The 18,063-nt window shown below is 42.6% G+C and overlaps 1 pseudogene; it reads right to left on the reverse strand.

Moving 5' to 3' along the window:
• Window positions 1–8,205: 8,205 nt before the first annotated feature.
• LOC106929814 (uncharacterized) lies at window positions 8,206–17,146 on the reverse strand (annotated as a pseudogene).
• Between the last annotated feature and the right edge of the window lie 917 nt (window positions 17,147–18,063).

Here is an 18,063-nt window from a genome sequence, read left to right on the forward strand (position 1 = left end):
TTGCAGAAGAGGCCAGTGCAAATTTGATGGTGGGAAAAATAAATAAATAAATGAAATAATAATAATAATAATATTGGGTTGTGTATTGATGTCTTGATTGAAGACGATGACTTTGTTTGCCTTTGTATGAACTGGACGTTGTTCCCCTGCGGGAGGAGCGGGGGGCCAGGAGGGCGGTCAGCATTCCTCATCCACTGATTACAGCTGTAGATCTTTGTGTTGCAACTGTGACTGTAACCAATTTTAACAAACAACAAAGAGTTGCTGTCTAAATTTCCCAAAATGACAAAAGGTTTACAGTTACCCGCTGTAACTAGGCATTTAAAACTTAGACTGAAACACCAGACTGATGTAAATGTTCATATGTTTTTATCTCTCTTGGTGAGAAAACACTTGGTGTTTGTAACCTTTGTGCCCCTGTTGGGTTATTGTTGTCTGTGTTTTCATGCTTGGTTTTGCTTTGTGTGATTACTGGCTGTACACCAACGTTATCTGTTTGCTAAATGGCCATCCATGTACGCCAAGTACAAGACATTGTCATTGGATGGATTTTACATATAAATATCTGCTTGGTATGTTGTGCTTAAACCCGGAATGATCTGGCTTCTGCAAAACTAAACCAACCAAATCAGTAGAACACATACAACTTTGTTTAGATATATTCTAACACTTAAATTAGCTGAACTCCAGTTTAAAATGCTGTAGTTTCTGATTCACTCTCCCATGTGTACCATATTTTCTCTTAATCACAAACCAGTTGCTACGATTGTTTCTTTCTAACATGGGAGAATGAACCAGGAAAACTACAACGTTAAAACCTCGATTCTAACTAATTCAAATGTGTTTTATCTGTTAAAATATGTCCATATTTTTTCACCCATTTCATTGGTTGAATTCGCTTTACCACTGTGCTTCCTGACTGCACCCGTCTTTGATGAGCTGATAAAACGTCACGTTTCTCAAAAAATATCTAGAAATAAAATTTGCAGAAAGAGGGGGGAAAAAAATAATTACTTGACGACTCATAAAAGTTTTTAGTTGGAGTTTCTTTCTTCTTTTTTACAGCCAAAGATTTCATCTAGATTCCATTTGGGTGCGGCTGTGAGACGGCCTGAGTGGGATTTATCAGTGCAGTTAATCCACTCCGATGGTCTAACAGGGATTGTCTGCACAGGATCTCTGCAGCCAAATCATACAGTATGAAACTGCATCAAATGAACAGATGGCAGTGACACGAATTAAAAGCACAGAACAATAGTAGAATATAAACCAGAAATGACATCCAAAGTGGCTGTTGATTTATAGCCGTGGCGAGTTTGGTACTGGGCTTCCATGTATATTAGTGCTACAAATCTGGGTCCATTTAGCAGGGAGATGCTCATACATACATCACCGACTCCTGCTCCAAGCCAAGGTCAGTCCTTATTGCATCAATCTTTTCAACAGAGGCTACTCCACACAGCAGCAGTTTTGTAACTGTCGCAGCTGTAATGGAATCTTTTTTCTCTCGCTTCATCTTTCTCTTATCACATAAAATATATATTCAACTTCTCTTCTTTCTCCTCATTCTCCTCCTGATTCTTTTTATTTTATCTGTAAAACATTCCCGGGGACCTCATCCCTTTTCTTGGAGGTGGTGGTGGTGGTGGTGGTGGGGAGGGGAAACACTCCGAGTAGCACAGATTTTAACCCTTGCCAGGTGTTTTAGGTCTCACCTTTCTATGTGGAGCCACAACAGAAACCAAAGTTTGAAATCTGTTCCGTGAAAATGAATCCCTCTCAATTATAGGATGACTGGAGCTTGGCGACGAGACGTTTGTTAAAAATCCTTCCGCTTCCCTCGGCTGTATGTATTATTCACAAAGTCATTTCCCACGGGCCTGTAACACACGCTGCAGAGCACTTAACATCTGTGCTTTGCTTAAAAGGTCCCTTTAAATAAAGCACTTTCGAACACAATCTACGGCTCCTTGCGAATTTTATCGGGAAACCTCCATTTGTTGACTCACTCGGGATCTAATCACAACACAGGAGACGCTGAAATGGGAATTTAAGACATTCGTGCTGAGTCAGTTTCTGTTGTCCTGATTGCTCACGCCACGGCTTCCACGTAGTACTTTAATAAATGAAGAAATAATAAAATCAATCATCTTAAATAGCTCTGCACCATTTACAGCAAAGGGAGGGAAGAGAGATGGAGGGAGAGAGACAGACAGACAGAGAGAGAGAGAGGAAAGCAGACTTTTAATTGATGAACTTGACCTGGTTTTCCCTGATAACAAATTTCATTTGTTCTATAAAAATTATGCTCAAGTGACATTATTTGACGGGATCTTTATCACCTGCAGAGTAAATAAGAGTAATTTATGCTGTTTAATTTTGAGCGCGGATTATAAATCACGGCTCGCATCATACATTACAACGCCCGCATTGATGAGGGGAGTGAGAGCGAGGCCAGCTGATTGGGTTGTTAAGGCGGCGGTTACAAAGCAACAGTTTACAGCGGAGACTCATTCGCTCAGCGTGGTTCTTTATAGCCGAGAGCAGATTGATGCCGATGATAAATGATGATAAACACCCAACGCGCCCGAGCGGTGAACGATAGACTTTTAAATAAATTATAAAGTATGCAACGATGAAAATCCGACAGCGGCTTGACGCGAGAACAGATTGCAGGTATGTATATTGTCTTCCCTGTGAATAATAAAGCTGAAGTTAATAATCATTACTGTAAATCCAGGTGTCTTCACGCTGCACCGCCTTTGCTGTAATAAAACTCTCTGAAATGATATAATAAAGAGCAATACTCAGTAATAATAACAATAAACCCAAGGTGTATTGCTCTTCGTTATGACTTAACACAATATAAATTAACACAGACATAATTTCGCCTGTGCAGGCTGATTACAGGCGGCTCTCGGATGCAGGCGCAGCCTTGCAGGGCGCTGAGGCAGAGAGCCATCTCTGGGCTGAGGAGACCCTCAGATCCTCTGTCAGAGGGATGGCTTCTGACAAATATCACTCTGCACCGAAGAAGACATGACAGCTGTCAATCATCTGTTAATAACAGAGGAGGAAAAGCAGCTCTCCTGCTGTGGGTTTGACCTGTGAAGCCACACACACACACACACACACACACACACACACACACACACCCACACACACACACACACACACACACACACACACAGGCTTCACGCATTTATATTTTTTTAAAAGCAAATATTAAGCAGCATCCTGTGATGCTTCAAAAACCAACAGAGTGATTAAAAGATTACATAATCCTGTTAGGTGTTAAGCAGGGTGCTACTTTGAATAAGCAGACTCACTTTTCTACATCCGTATTGTGACGCACAATTGTGAAGCGGAAAGCAAATGAAACATGGTTTCTCAAGATATTTTACAAAAAAAAAATACAAAAAAAAACCCCGATCTGTCCGCAGAACAGCCATTAGTCAGGAACTCTAGAAAGCTGTTTATTCTGGAGACATGGCAACAAGATCCATGTTTGCTGCAGCAACACATGTGGAAGACAGTGTTGTGGTCAGATGTGACCAAATATGAACGCTTGAACAATCCGTCAAACATTTTAGGCAATGTGAAGAGAAACTAACAGCAACCATCAATGTTGTCGTCACAAATATACAAAGAGCAGCAGCAGAAGGGTTGAGATCGAAGACAATTTGAGTGCTAGAAAGTCCGCTAAAGCTGCTGTTCGCCAAGACTCTTTACATGCAGTTGCCTTGACGTGTTTCTCCTTTAAGAAGCTAAAGTCATCAGGCGTTGCGTTACTAGTGAATTATTTCGTTTTCAGTGCATACTGCCAATTCAAAGTGAATGCGATTATCTTCTTGATGGCTGAGGTTCTCCAGCAGCAGAGACGTGAGGAGATTATTTATTTATTTTTTAATTTAAAGAAGTATACTAGAAGTCAAATCTATTATGATCGTTCGATGCTGTAAAGTTGCATGTGTTCAAATTCAAGTACCAGGTTTTTCTAGGTTGTCAGCAAAGTTCAGTTCCAGGGTTTATGAGGGTGTAATTGGATTGCTGCTCAGTTCTGGGGTTTTTTTATTTTTGGAAATTAAAGGAGGAAAAACAAAAGTTTATCTTAAATCCCATTAGCGTTTAAACTTTGCGTCACACTGACAGCCCAATGCAATTATTTATTGTGATGCGACGCAACACCGCTCTCAAGTCTGCGTGCTGCAGTCAACGAAACGCTATGTATTCAAATTAAAAAGGATTAATAACGTTGGTCCTGCAGAGCTTTATGAGTTCCTTCGATCCCGGCTTTCTAAAGCCATTAGCGCTCTTCCTCTTGAGAGGGCGAAGCCCGGAGCCACAGTCAGCGTCCCCTTCCTGCTCTAACCAGAAATGGCACAATGTCAATAAGCATACTGATTATTCTGCCCATTTGTTTTGCACAATGCAGTTAACGAGCCTTATTACACAAAAAGACATTGTGAAAACCTAATAACCATTCTTTATCATTTGTTTTGATGAGAGTAATAGAGTGACTCATGTCTGAAGAAACTTCTGGTAGGGGAGCACACGCCGGGGATGAATGAGGAACCACCGCAGCGCGTTTGGGGGGATATTTGAGGGGGGGCTGCCGGGGAGGGGTTGGCCTCAGTCCGCTCCATCGTCTTGAAGTGTTTGTGTTCCTACATCAGCTGTCCTCCCAGTTCACCATTTATCTTCCCTGAACTGTCCTAACCTTTTCAAGCTTTCACTTATGACAGATTCCAGATACACTGGGCCAAGCCTCACTGGAAACCAGCTACAGCATCGTGCACACAACTGTCAGCGTGAGGGGAAGCCTACACATGGCCCCCACACGCTGGATTGGCCTCTTCCTATATAGCCATATAAATCTCAGCAGCATCAGACAGGTGGGAGGAAGCTCTGGCAGATGCAGTCAGACCTCAGACAGGTCCTCTTTCCAACCTCTGGCCCTGCTCATACACAGGGAGAGAAACGGTTGTGGGAGTCTGAAATGAAGGTGAGTTTTCTGGCTCCCGTGAGTTTATAGCCGGAGCTGTCAAAAGTTTGATCGTGTTAACATTTAAAAAGTTATTTAATGAATTGCGACATGCAGCGAAATTAGGAAAAAATGGATAAAATTATGGCTGAAAGAATGTAATGTATTAAAATAAGGGGGGTTTAAAAATAATAAATTTTTAAAAAATCTTTAAAACTAAACTTATAAATTAATGAAAAATGTCATCTGATTCTTACCATATGAGAAACTGGCTTTGAATCGTGGTGATCCTCTTTGGTGTTTTTGTCTTCACAAAATAATACTGAATCACATTATGCACAAAAAACATAGAAACCTAGAAAAATGTGAGTACCTAAAGTCATAGTAAACAATCCAATATTTCACTACCCCATGTGCAACAAGTAAATAACTAAAAATGGGAATACATCATCACTTTTGTTGAGGCACTGTAAGGCGTGCCTCACCTTGCTCATCACAAATTACTATTAAAAAGAAAAGCGTAAGAAAGATTTTTACACTTAAATGACCTTTTTGCTGGTCTGCTTCAACACCACCTTCATTTTGTAACAAAACAATTGACGCAAACTGGTAAAGAACGTTTTTCTAACAGGAACAAGTAATTATTCAGACGTAACCACGGATAGTAGCAAAAATGCAGAATAAAATATTTGTATCCAATATTCCCGGTAAGTCACTGAGTAGCACTGTGTTTAACTTTGACAGCTTGACTTGCACATTCAGTTCCTTTAACAGAACAGCACATCCAAGTTGTGCTTTTATCAGCATCTTGCATATCAAAGCTAACTCCACATTAGGTCAAAAATATGTCTGAGTCTCCACAGAATATGAAAGCCTGTGGACTTGTACGCTCCCTCGATCTTCACAGTTTTCCAAAAGCGTCGCGCTGAATAGTCTTTTCTAAAAGACGTTTTGTATCCAGGTCTGTGTCAAGCGCCATATTCCCTTAAATGTGGGTATTGAAAAAAAACAAAGCTTTCCTTACTGATGTAAAGCTTAGGCATTTCTTTAATTAACAAATATTGCGAAATTGTCGCTCAACAGAAATATTGGTTAAATTCTCAGATACATACAAGTGTATTTTGATGTGTGATTTTATAATCATTTTAATTTTACTTCTTTAGTCAGCTGTAGCAAAACTGCAACCAGCTTGAAGTTATTTGTAGCATAAAAAGCTGACTACATTTTTTTTTTCTCTTGGATTTGTCTTTTCTGACGGGGGATTCCTCAAACAAAAATCTTTTCTTTTTTTTTTCTTTCAAAATGTCATTTCTAACAGAGAGGCCTTAATGAACAGACGTGAAGTGTGCTTGATTGACCGGGCCGTGCTGCGTGTTGTCTAATCAGACAGGCCTGTGCTGCACTTACCTTGCCACTCATTCTGTTGTTTCGGGCCTGATGAACCAATTCGCTCTTCCTCCTTCAGAGCTGCAGCAGCGCTGCCAGGATTCAGGCTGAGAGCCTGGGCTGAAGTACTGTGAGTGTTTGCTGACAATTTCTTTCACAAGTATTGAATTTGTAAAATAAATTATGAATAGTGAGGATTAATGTCTATATCATTTGAATACAAATGGTTTCCAATACTTGACTTGCAGCAAGCACGTAACATTGCTGCACCATAAAATGTTTGATCCCCTGAAGAAGCACTCTACAAAAATGTCAGTAGGAACATTTAAAATATATATATATAAAAGACTGGTTAGAAGAGTAATGATTATTATTTTTTTTATTTTAGTTTTAATAGGATTTTCCACAGGGTTCTGTTCCAGGTCACATTTTGTTCTCTTCCTACATAATTACAACTAGATGCTGCTGTATATCAGGGTTTTCTGTGACTAGTGTTGATATGCAAATATTAGTATAGCCTCTGGCCAATACTCCAGTCTATCTACTTTTATTTTGTTTACCCAAATTCATCTTTTAACTTATTTATTTATTCATTTATTTCCAAGAATCAGAATCTGCCAATGTTTTTGAGTATGAAACATCTGTACTTTCCTAGATAAGAAGTAGCTGAAGCTGTAGGTTGTTCCTCCATACTGATTTGGAGGTGGAGGTATTTCAGGTGACTCAAATCTGTTGTGCTTACAGATTTGCTAAGCCTCGCACACAGCCTCTGACAAAAAAAAAAAAAAAAAAGGAAGAGATTTTCTAGTACAGATTATAACACTGGGGGTTCTTCCTCGGAGACACTCTGTCAGTCGGAAGTCGTTGCTCACTAAGCAACAAATGATATAAAAGCCCCCCTGCACAGACACTAGTGCCCCACCGCTGTCATTGGTATGCTAGAACATGGCAAAATGGGTCCAATTTATACCAGAGGCAACAGGTGGAGCAGTCAAAAAGTTACCCCGAGGTGGAGTAAATAGCGCTGGGGGTAGGGCAAAATTAAGCCATTTCCTTGACAAGTTTGCATTTCAAAAGGTTTTGATTGAGTTTGTTACAGGCGCTGTGTTTTCTCGACACCCTGTTAGTTTGTGTCTTTCATGGTTGGTAACCTTTTTCTTCCATTTCAAACACAAAACCAATTTCTATGCATTTATCCTAAATGCTATTTTCATTGATTATGGTTCTGATCCTCTGGACCCCTGATTAAACCAAGATAACTGTGCAACTATATGCTAGTTTATATCATTTATTGGACTATGACTGAATTAAAGGAAATTATTTTAAATCCTCAGTTGTCAAAGTGGGGATCATCAGGTATCATTAACCCTGGCAGGTATTAATTCATGCATGCTCCAATTCTTTAAGGGAAAAATGAACTATGAAAAAACCAAACCTACAAAGAAAGGGACAAACAATTTAAACTATTTATTTTATGTATTTGATGTTATTTTTTCAATCCCAGGTGAGTATAAAGTCTAAGTATAAGACTAAATATAAAGACTAAAGTCTCGCCAACCTGGAAAAATCCCGAAATACCTAAAAGTCTATAAAAAACTCACCTGGTGTGAGACATATGCATACAGTCAGTTTCTCCAAAAACCATGGCAACATTCAAAAACACAACCATCTTTAAAACAATTACATGTACAGCACCTTCCATCCTCTTTAAATAGCTTGGTTACAAGTTCATTTACATGTGGCAGCATCATCTGTGACGAGACAGAAGAGATGAAAAGTGACCATGAGAGGATGGGAGTGGCCCGGGGGGTGAAGGGTGAGAAGGCGCGGCAGTGTTACGCTGAAGTCTTGTCTCTGCTTTGAGAAGGAGTAGACCTGACAGAGGCCACCTCCAGAGACTCTTCACTCTCCATCAAAGAGCTGAGAAGAAGCGGCAGGGTCTGTCAAGGGTTCCCAATTCCTACAGAGCACCCACATGCTGCACCTCCCACCCTAAACACCTTTAGTCAGTCTCACAAAGCTCCTCACACTGCCACAAGCCTCCAGACTCATTGGCAATGCATGACCAATCCCCAGCTCAACCAGCCAAACATCACCAGAGTTTAGCACTTAGAACATGACAGACATGTCCAGGGGCTTCATTTCCACACAGTCTGCGAGCGCTCAGATCATACGCAACCCCTGCAACCTGTGACAGGATCCGCGCTCGGAACACATCAAACCCTCGGCGTTGTTTGCCTTTTACAAATTTAAAACTGTAGCATATCAGGAAATATTGGATAGAAATCTTAAGCTACAGAGACAGGAAGAATAAGATTTCTCCCTAACTATATCTGGACACCCAATTCGACTCATCCCCACCTCGATACCAAATTGAGATTCCTTCACTTTCCATTCCCAGTCCTTCTTTTTTTTTCCAACAGGACTATCACTTTTAATTTTACAAACTTCCCCTTTCCCATCAAAATCAGGTCGGAGGAAAAAGAGAACGCAGAGCTGGAGACCACCGTCCCAAGTTTTATCTGCTCGACAAAATGCCGTTATCTTAGTGCGGTGTCAAGAACTCTATCTCTTTTTTTTTTCCAGGTGACAGGCACAGACGAGAGATAAGATTGGAAAAGAATCCCACTCTACTGAGTAAATAAATAATCAATACTCATCTAAATGTAAATGAGAAAGTAGCCCCCTTTGATAGGAGGGTTTTTATCAACCAACCAATTTTCTACAGGCACTCACTGGGCCTCAACCAAATCACCATCATTCAGCTCCCATGTAATGGATAAGAAAGGGAAAGGGTGAGCAGGGTTGTGGATGGGTGTTGGGGAGGAAAAAGAGGAAGGGTCATCTGAGAACGGCTACGTTAGACGGCTGCATCAACAGTGCAATTTTTTTTCTCTCCTTTTTTAAATTTCCCGATTGTTGCATGACAGGTAATGCTGCACGTACCACAGTAGTTATGAGGATTAAGTGCTGTTGTTGCTCAAATTTAGGGGTTTGTCGAAATTAAGTGTTTCAAATCAAATCTGTCATATTTTTATATGAAGATATGATTTTGTAGTGACTCTTTAAGAATATACCTCCAGTGCTAAAGATGATGTCAGTAAGACTTCATGTATTTAATATAATTTTGCTATTCATTGTGATGAGAAACCGAAATAAAAAGTTTGCCTGGGCACAGATTTAATGCTAATCACATTAGCTTTGAAGCAGTTAGCTAACAGCAGTTCGTCCATAAAAGAAAATAGCCGTACAACATTTCCAATACAGGTATCTCAAAAAATATAACGAATACTCAACAAAACAACATGGGTATTATATCCTCTTATTTAACATCAGGGTCACTGAGGTCATAGTGAGATGAGACAAGATGGTAAGAAGCAAAAATGCATGATTGACACCAAAAGGCGAATTTCGGGGTTATTTTATTTTACAAAGCACTCAACCAGTAGTTTTAACATGCAAACTAAATCTAACAATTCAGAAATCTCTGTCATATTGTCAAGGTTTTTCTTTATTATTATTTTTTTTTTTACAGAATACAACCAAATGCTACTAAGGAACAAAGGTGAATAAAAACATAGAGGAACTCTGACCGCATTGCTAGCGGCATTCTTAGTAACACTCCATTAACATGATTTTTACTGGTTTGAAAGCAAAGACTAGAGTAAAATTAAGTTGAATTTCTGTCATAAAGACGATGCTTTTCTCTCTTGTGCCATTGTTTCTGATATCTTTGCACTCATCAGTGAGTCAGTGCCACAGGAGAGGCACTGACGACTTATACACTATGCATGTTAGTGGACGTACGGAAATTTCACACAGGCATCCATATCTGTCATCCAGATATGGATGACATCTTTTACATGTCATCCATACCCGCGTTAACTCAGAGAAACTTAGAAATGTAGGCATTCATTTTGTGCTATGATCCACAGCAAAGGGAAAGAGGTCTTCGCCACGCTACACGCAGACTCGTTGCCATAGCAACTGACAACAATGCCACTTCATGTTTTAGGATTTAACACCAAAAAAACATTCAAGTATTTTGCGCAAATAACAGGACATTCAGTATGTTGTTGTAGTACGTTTTATGCTTAATATGTTAATAATAAATAATTGCTGTGGTAGTTTAGCTACCGCTTCTACTTTACTGAATTATTTAGACATACAAACTGAAGCCCACAAAACGCTCATTTTATTAAAAAAACTAAACAAAAACATCTTACTGCTGTCTTACCTTTACTTATTGATGAAATCCATGCACCGCTAATTCTGCACAAAATTATCCGGTCATCCAAAGCCAAGTCTATCCTCGGCATGTCTTTTCTACTCCGTTTAAAAATCATGAAACTGTCTCGAAGCAAAACTTTCAGTCCAGTGTTGGTCTTCCTTAAGTTATTATCTCCTGCTTCAATTGAAAATCCACTTTAGAAAACTGTTTAAGTGTAGAAATGTAGTCTTTCATGTTGACGTCGGAAGAGAAGAGAAAAGAAATATATCGCTGTACTTTACTTATTTACTGTGTGGCTAGCTTCATGGCTAACTCACTGTGTCTTTCTCTGCAGTTGTGGAGTCACAATATCTGGGATCATGAGCGCCCCCTGCCATGAGGCAAGAGAACTGCCTCATGTCTCTGATCGCTCCTCCGCACTCAAAACACGATACACACACAGTTGGTGGCAAAAAAAAACCAAAACGCTGTACATTATATACATAAGCTAAATTATGGAAAATCAGTCCATATATTAAAAGTTTTTTAGCCATTTTATTGCCGGCGTACATACAGGACGAACTTGCTCCCATAGAATGGCAGCCACACCTACTGGTCTGAACGCACAGCCTCATTCTTCCTGGTCGCATCCGCAGCGAAATCTGCGCTGGTTCATCGGTTAGTTGGATCCGTCTGATCCAAACCCAACAATTGAACTCTGCAAGATTGTTTACCCTGTGCGCAGTTCGGGCGTGCGTTTTTTCCAAGGAGATATATATATATATATATATATATATATATATATATATATATATATATATATATATATTTGTGTATATATACACACACACACATATGTGCGTATACATATATAAACACACATATATACGTATATATATATATATATATATATATATATATATATATGTGTGTGTGTGTGTGGGTGTGTGCGTGTGTGTGTGTGTGTGTGTGTATACACACACACATATACATATATACGTATCCTGATCCAGAAGGATCCCTCAAAGGGTTCAGTCCCATCCAACTATCGGCCAATGACCTGTCTCTCTACAACATGGAAGCTCATGTCAGGCATCATAGCAGCTAAGATAAGCGGGCACATGGATAAAATACATGAGCACGGCACAGAAGGGCATCGACATAAATAGCAGAGGAGCCAAACACCAACTCTTGTAGATCACACAGTCGCCCGAGACTGAAAATCCTGACACACCAACCTGTGCACGGCTTGGATTGATTACAAGAAAGCCTTTGACTCAATGCCACACACTTGGATCATTGAATGCTTAGAGATGTACAACATCAATAGGACTCTAAGAGCCTTCATTGCAAACTTAATGGGGCTGTGGAAAACCACCCTTGAAGCCAACTGCAAACCACTTGCACAAGTGTCCATCAAATGTGGCATATACCAAGGAGATGCTCTGTCCCCACTGCTGTTCTGCATAGGCCTGAACCCCCTCAGCCAAATCATCAACAAGACTGGCTATGGATACCAACTCAAGAATGGGGCCACAATCAGTCACCTCCTCCACATGGATGACATCAAGCTGTACGCCAAGAGCGAGCGAGACATCGACTCACTGATCCACACCAGCAGAATCTACAGCACTGACATTGGGATGTCATTCAGACTAGAGAAGTGTGGTCTGATGGTTACAAAGAGAGGGAAGGTCGTCCACACAGAAGGGGTTTCACTCCCAGAAGGAACAATAGCAGACGTAGAGCACAGCTACAAGTACCTGGGAATACCACAAGCAAATGGCAACCTCAATGAGGTCACAAGGAAAGGAGCCACAGCCAAATACCTCCAACAAATAAGGCAAATCCTGAGAAGCCAGCTCAATGGCAAGAACGAGATCAGTGCAATAAACAGCTATGCCTTACCTGTAATCAGATACCCTGCTGGAAAAATTAGCTGGCCAATGGAAGAGATAAAGACCACAGATGGTAAGACTCGGAAGCTACTAACCATGCATGGAGGGTTCCACCCCAAATCCAGCACCCTGAGACTGTACACGAGCCGTAAGGAAGGAGGCAGAGGACTAGTGAGGGTGAGAGCCACTGTCCAGGATGAAACATCAGAGATCCATAAATACATCAAGGACAACGCCTCAACGGACGATGTGCTCAGCGAATGTCTCAGACAATGGGGAACAGAGGACGAGGTGCTGGAGGAACCATCATGGGAGGACAAGCCCCTACATGGGATGTCCCACCGACAAATAACTGAAGTGGCTGATATCAGGAAATCCTACCAATGGCTGGAAAAAGCTGGACTCAAGGACAGCACAGAGGCCCTCATCCTGGCCGCCCAGGAACAGGCCCTAAACACCAGAGCAATAGAGGCTCAGATCTACCACACCAGACAAGACCCAATGTGTAGGTTGTGCGTGAGTGTGTGTGTGTGTGTGTATGTGTGTATGTGTATATTGATCTATCGACTAGATAGATCTATATATAGATGTATACACACACATCATTTTAAGTTTTGCACCACTGTGCAGCCCTTTGGTCCAAAATGTGAGATGTAATTTCAAATGGTTCTGACCTGGACACTTTTTGCTAGTTGCTTGTTTTAGAGGTTTTCTTGCTTTTCTCACTACAACTGTTTCTCCATTCTGAACCATTTGGAAGAAATTAATACTGCCTCTCTTGAGGACACTTTCCATCCATCCATCCATTTTCTTCCGCTTCTCTGGGATCGGGTCGCGGGGGCAGCAGCTTTAGAAGGGAGGCCCAGACTTCCCTCTCCCCAGCCACTTCTTCCAGCTCCTCCGGGGGAACCCCAAGGCATTCCCAGACCAGCTGAGAGACATAGTCCCTCCAGTGTGTCCTGGGTCTTCCCTGAGGTCTCCTCCCGGTTGGACGTGCCAGGAACACCCCACCAGGGAGGTGTCCAGGAGGCATCCTTACCAGATGCCCGAGCCACCTCAACTGGCTCCTCTGGACGTGGAGGAGCAGCGGCTCTACTCTGAGTCCCTCCCGGATGACCGAGCTTCTCACCCTATCTCTAAGGGAGAGCCCAGCCACCCTGCAGAGGAAACCCATTTCGGCCGCTTGTATCTGTGATCTTGTTCTTTCAGTCATGACCTAAAGCTCATGACCATAGATGAGGGTGGGAACGTAGATCGACTGGTAAATCGAGAGCTTCGCTTTTTGACTCAGCTCTCTCTTTACCACGACAGACCGGTACAGCACCCGTTTCCCGGCAGATGCTGCCCCAATCCGCCTGTCAATCTCCCGCTCCCTTCTTCCCTCATTCATGAACAAGATCCCCAGATACTTTACATTGGTCAATTACCCCAATTTGCAGGGTTTTGGAAATCTGGGAGAAACCGGAACACCCGGAGAAAACTCACAGCCATATATATATATATATATAAAAAAGAAATTCCCTTCTCACCCTCCGCGGGTGGTCTCTTTCATCCTCTGAGCTCGGGTCCTCTACCAGAGGCCTGGGAGCTTGAGGGTTCTGCGCAGTATCTTGGCTGTGCCTAGAACTGCACATTTCTGGTCTGAGATGTCTGATGTTGTTCCTGGGATTTGTTTGAGCCACTGCTCCAGTTTGGGGGTGACTGCCCCGAGGGCCCCGATGACCACAGGCACCACTGTGGTCTTCACCTTCCAGGCCTTCTCCAGTTCCTCTCTGAGGCCCTGGTATTTCTCCAGTTTCTCGTGCTCCTTTTTCCTGATGTTGTGGTCACTTGGTATTGCTACATCCACCACAACGGCTTTCCTCTGTTCTTTATCCACCACCACAATGTCCGGTTGGTTCGCCATTACCATCTTGTCTGTCTGGATCTGGAAGTCCCACAGGATCTTAGCTCGGTCATTCTCCACCACCTTTGGGGGTGTTCCCCACTTTGACCTCGGGGCTTCCAGTCCATATTCGGCACAGATGTTCCTGTACACTATGCCCGCCACTTGGTTATGTTGTTCCATGTACGCTTTCCCTGCCAGCATCTTGCACCCTGCTGTTATGTGCTGGACTGTCTCAGAGGCCTCCTTGCACAACCTACACCTTGGGTCTTGTCTGGTGTGGTAGATCTGAGCCTCTATTGCTCTGGTGTTTAGGGCCTGTTCCTGGGCGGCCAGGATGAGGGCCTCTGTGCTGTCCTTGAGTCCAGCTTTCTCCAGCCATTGGTAGGATTTCCTGATATCAGCCACTTCAGTTATTTGTCGGTGGTACATCCCATGTAGGGGCTTGTCTTCCCATGATGGTTCCTCCAGCACCTCGTCCTCTGTTCCCCATTGTCTGAGACATTCGCTGAGCACATCGTCCGTTGAGGCTTTGTCCTTGATGTATTTATGGATCTTGGATGTTTCATCCTGGACAGTGGCTCTCACCCTCACTAGTCCTCTGCCTCCTTCCTTACGGCTTGTGTACAGTCTCAGGGTGCTGGATTTGGGGTGGAACCCTCCATGCATGGTTAGTAGCTTCCGAGTCTTAACATCCATGGCCTTTATCTCTTCCATTGGCCAGCTAATTATTCCGGCAGGGTATCTGATTACTGGTAAGGCATAGCTGTTTATTGCACGGATCTTGTTCTTGCCATTGAGCTGGCTTCTCAGGACTTGCCTTATTCGTTGGAGGTATTTGGCTGTGGCTCCTTTCCTTGTTACCTCATCGAGGTTACCATTTGCTTGTGGTATTCCCAGGTACTTGTAACTGTGCTCTATGTCTGCTATTGTTCCTTCTGGGAGTGAGACCCCTTCAGTGCGGACGACCTTCCCTCTCTTTGTAACCATCCGGCCACACTTCTCTAGTCCGAATGACATCCCAATGTCAGTGCTGTACATCCTGGTGGTGTGGATCAGTGAGTCGATGTCTCGCTCGCTCTTGGCGTACAGCTTGATGTCATCCATGTATAGGAGGTGACTGATTGTGGCCCCATTCTTGAGGCGGTATCCGTAGCCAGTCTTGTTGATGATTTGGCTGAGGGGGTTCAGGCCTATGCAGAACAGCAGTGGGGACAGAGCATCTCCTTGGTATATGCCACATTTGATGGACACTTGTGCAAGTGGTTTGCAGTTGGCTTCAAGGGTGGTTTTCCACAGCCCCATCGAGTTTGCAATGAAGGCTCTTAGAGTCCTATTGATGTTGTACATCTCTAAGCATTCAATGATCCAAGTGTGTGGCATTGAGTCATAGGCTTTCTTGTAATCAATCCAAGCCGTGCACAGGTTGGTGTGTCGGGTTTTGCAGTCTCGGGCGACTGTGTGGTCTACAAGGAGTTGGTGTTTGGCTCCTCTATTTATGCCGATGCCCTTCTGTGCCGTGCTCATGTATTTATCCATGTGCCCGCTTATCTTAGCTGCTATGATACCCGACATGAGCTTCCATGTTGTAGAGAGACAGGTTATCGGCCATGGATGCATTGTCAGAGAAGGTTTTTGGAGGGATAGTCTCTTTTTCCTCATTTGGTTCTAGACGCCTGGCCGCTTTTCTTCTTGGAGGCCCGGGCTCTTCTCTGTCTTGGAGCGCCATTTTCATATTTTCCAGCTCGGCTCCAAGTTCGTTCATCATGTTAAGGTTTCTCTTCATGTTCTGCGAGTGAGCTTCCTTCTCTTTATCTAGCGCCTGCTCAAATAGTTCTGCTTTCTGTCTCAGAGCAGAAACGTCCCTCTCATATGTAGTCCTAAGTTCCTGGTACGAAACTCTAGCCTGCTCCAGCTCACTCTGTAGATGTTGTATTGCCTCTGTGGATTGCTGCTTCAGGAGAGTGAACTCTTGTGATGCTCTCTGTCTCAGACTATTCTTTTCTGATCTGAGTGTGTTGATGAGATGGTGATCATGCTTTGCTCTCTCCAAATTAAGTTCTTTTTCACAATTCACCTCATACTGATAATGTTCTGCTTTCTGTCTCAACGCAGAAACGTCTGCTTCATATCTCCTGTTTAGTTCCTTATATGAAATCTCAGACAGCTCCAGCTGACTCTGCAGACATCTCTCCGTTTCCTGCAGGCAGGCGATCTCTTTGGACAGTTTTTCATGGAGCTCGTCCTTCTCGGCTCTCAGGTTTTCAGAGATATGTTGCTCGTGCCTGATTCTCTCTTCATAAAATAGCTGCATGTCAACCTGCAGGTTCCCCTCAAATGCGGAGCTGTTGTTGAAGGGCGTCACTCTTTTCTTTTTCTGCCAGGATTGCTTCCTTGCTGGCGATATGAGCGGCCTTCAGTTGCTCAAAGTCCTGCTGCAGCTGCATTTTCTGCTTTTGCTTTATGCCATTCTGCACCTGGGAAGTGATAGCAGCACGGCTGAGAGACTCAGAGTTGGAAACCTCTTCTGCTGTTGGTTGTTGTCTAGTCATCTCCTTCAGTCTTTCCTGCCTTTTTAACTCTGCTCTGGTATTGTCCAGTTCTCTCTGGACGTAGGCAACCTTTTGGTTCTCTTCAAACCACCTGGATCTCTCCATTTCCAGAAAAGAACCAAGTCTCTGGAGCTTTCTCTGGTAGTCAATGGGAAGTTGATATCCGGCTCTCCCATCCCACGACTGGGGTCTCATCCCACCGTTGAAGTATTGCAGCCTTTGATAGGACATGCTTGGGCAAAACAATACTTGTTCAAATCAATATTGGAAAAACAAACTCACTGTTCGACTCTCAAAGGGCTTTGCGTACGTCAGTAATGTAGCAAGCAATGATAAGAATGTAGAAGTTTGCTGCATACATACAGTGCTGATGACATCACAAGCATGACTCTAGTTGTGACATCACAGAGCTTTCCTTCATCTTTGGAATGATGATGCGAGTGTTTGAGATCTCCACCACCCTCACCAACCAGCCTCCTCTCCTCCCCCCATATTGAAATTGGGCAGAGTGGGGGTTTGAGCGGGGGGAGGGTTATACAGTGTTAGGGTGGCTCTGATTTATTCTTTTGTTCATGGTTGTTTTTTTGTTGAGGCACTGCATCTTAGGACAGTTGTCCCATCTTTTTTTGCTCTTACTTCTTTAGTTTTGGGTAGTTGGTATGATGCGTATCCATGGCAAAGAGGTATTGTTTTTACTGCTGGGAGAAGCTAATCATCATCTCAAAAGCTCAAATAGTGAACTAACTACTGCCACCTGTACTACAACCGCAAATCTCATTAGACTTTAAAAGAAGGCTTTGTAACTATGGAGAAGATTTCTTCCATAGTTTGTAATGGAGTCTGAAAAGGAGCATGATGAAGTTTAACTTATATAATCACACACCTTTTCCATTCAGTAATTCATAACATAAATAGTCTTCCTATTTCCCATATCCCTTCTAAATAAAGATGAAAATAATACATACACACAAACATACATATACGCACATACAAATCTACCTGCATATTCATGTTCTGCATACCAGCTGAGATTAGCATTTTACTGATATGAGAATGCTCGGATCTGACTTTAAACTGATCTAATAAAAACCCTCAAACAGCGTTTTCCTCATCCTCATTACATTAGTGTTTATTTCATAACTCATATA

Source organism: Poecilia mexicana, unplaced genomic scaffold, assembly GCF_051168715.1.
Source record: "Poecilia mexicana isolate PSO_F unplaced genomic scaffold, ASM5116871v1 scaffold_9, whole genome shotgun sequence".
Classification (NCBI taxonomy): domain Eukaryota; kingdom Metazoa; phylum Chordata; class Actinopteri; order Cyprinodontiformes; family Poeciliidae; genus Poecilia; species Poecilia mexicana.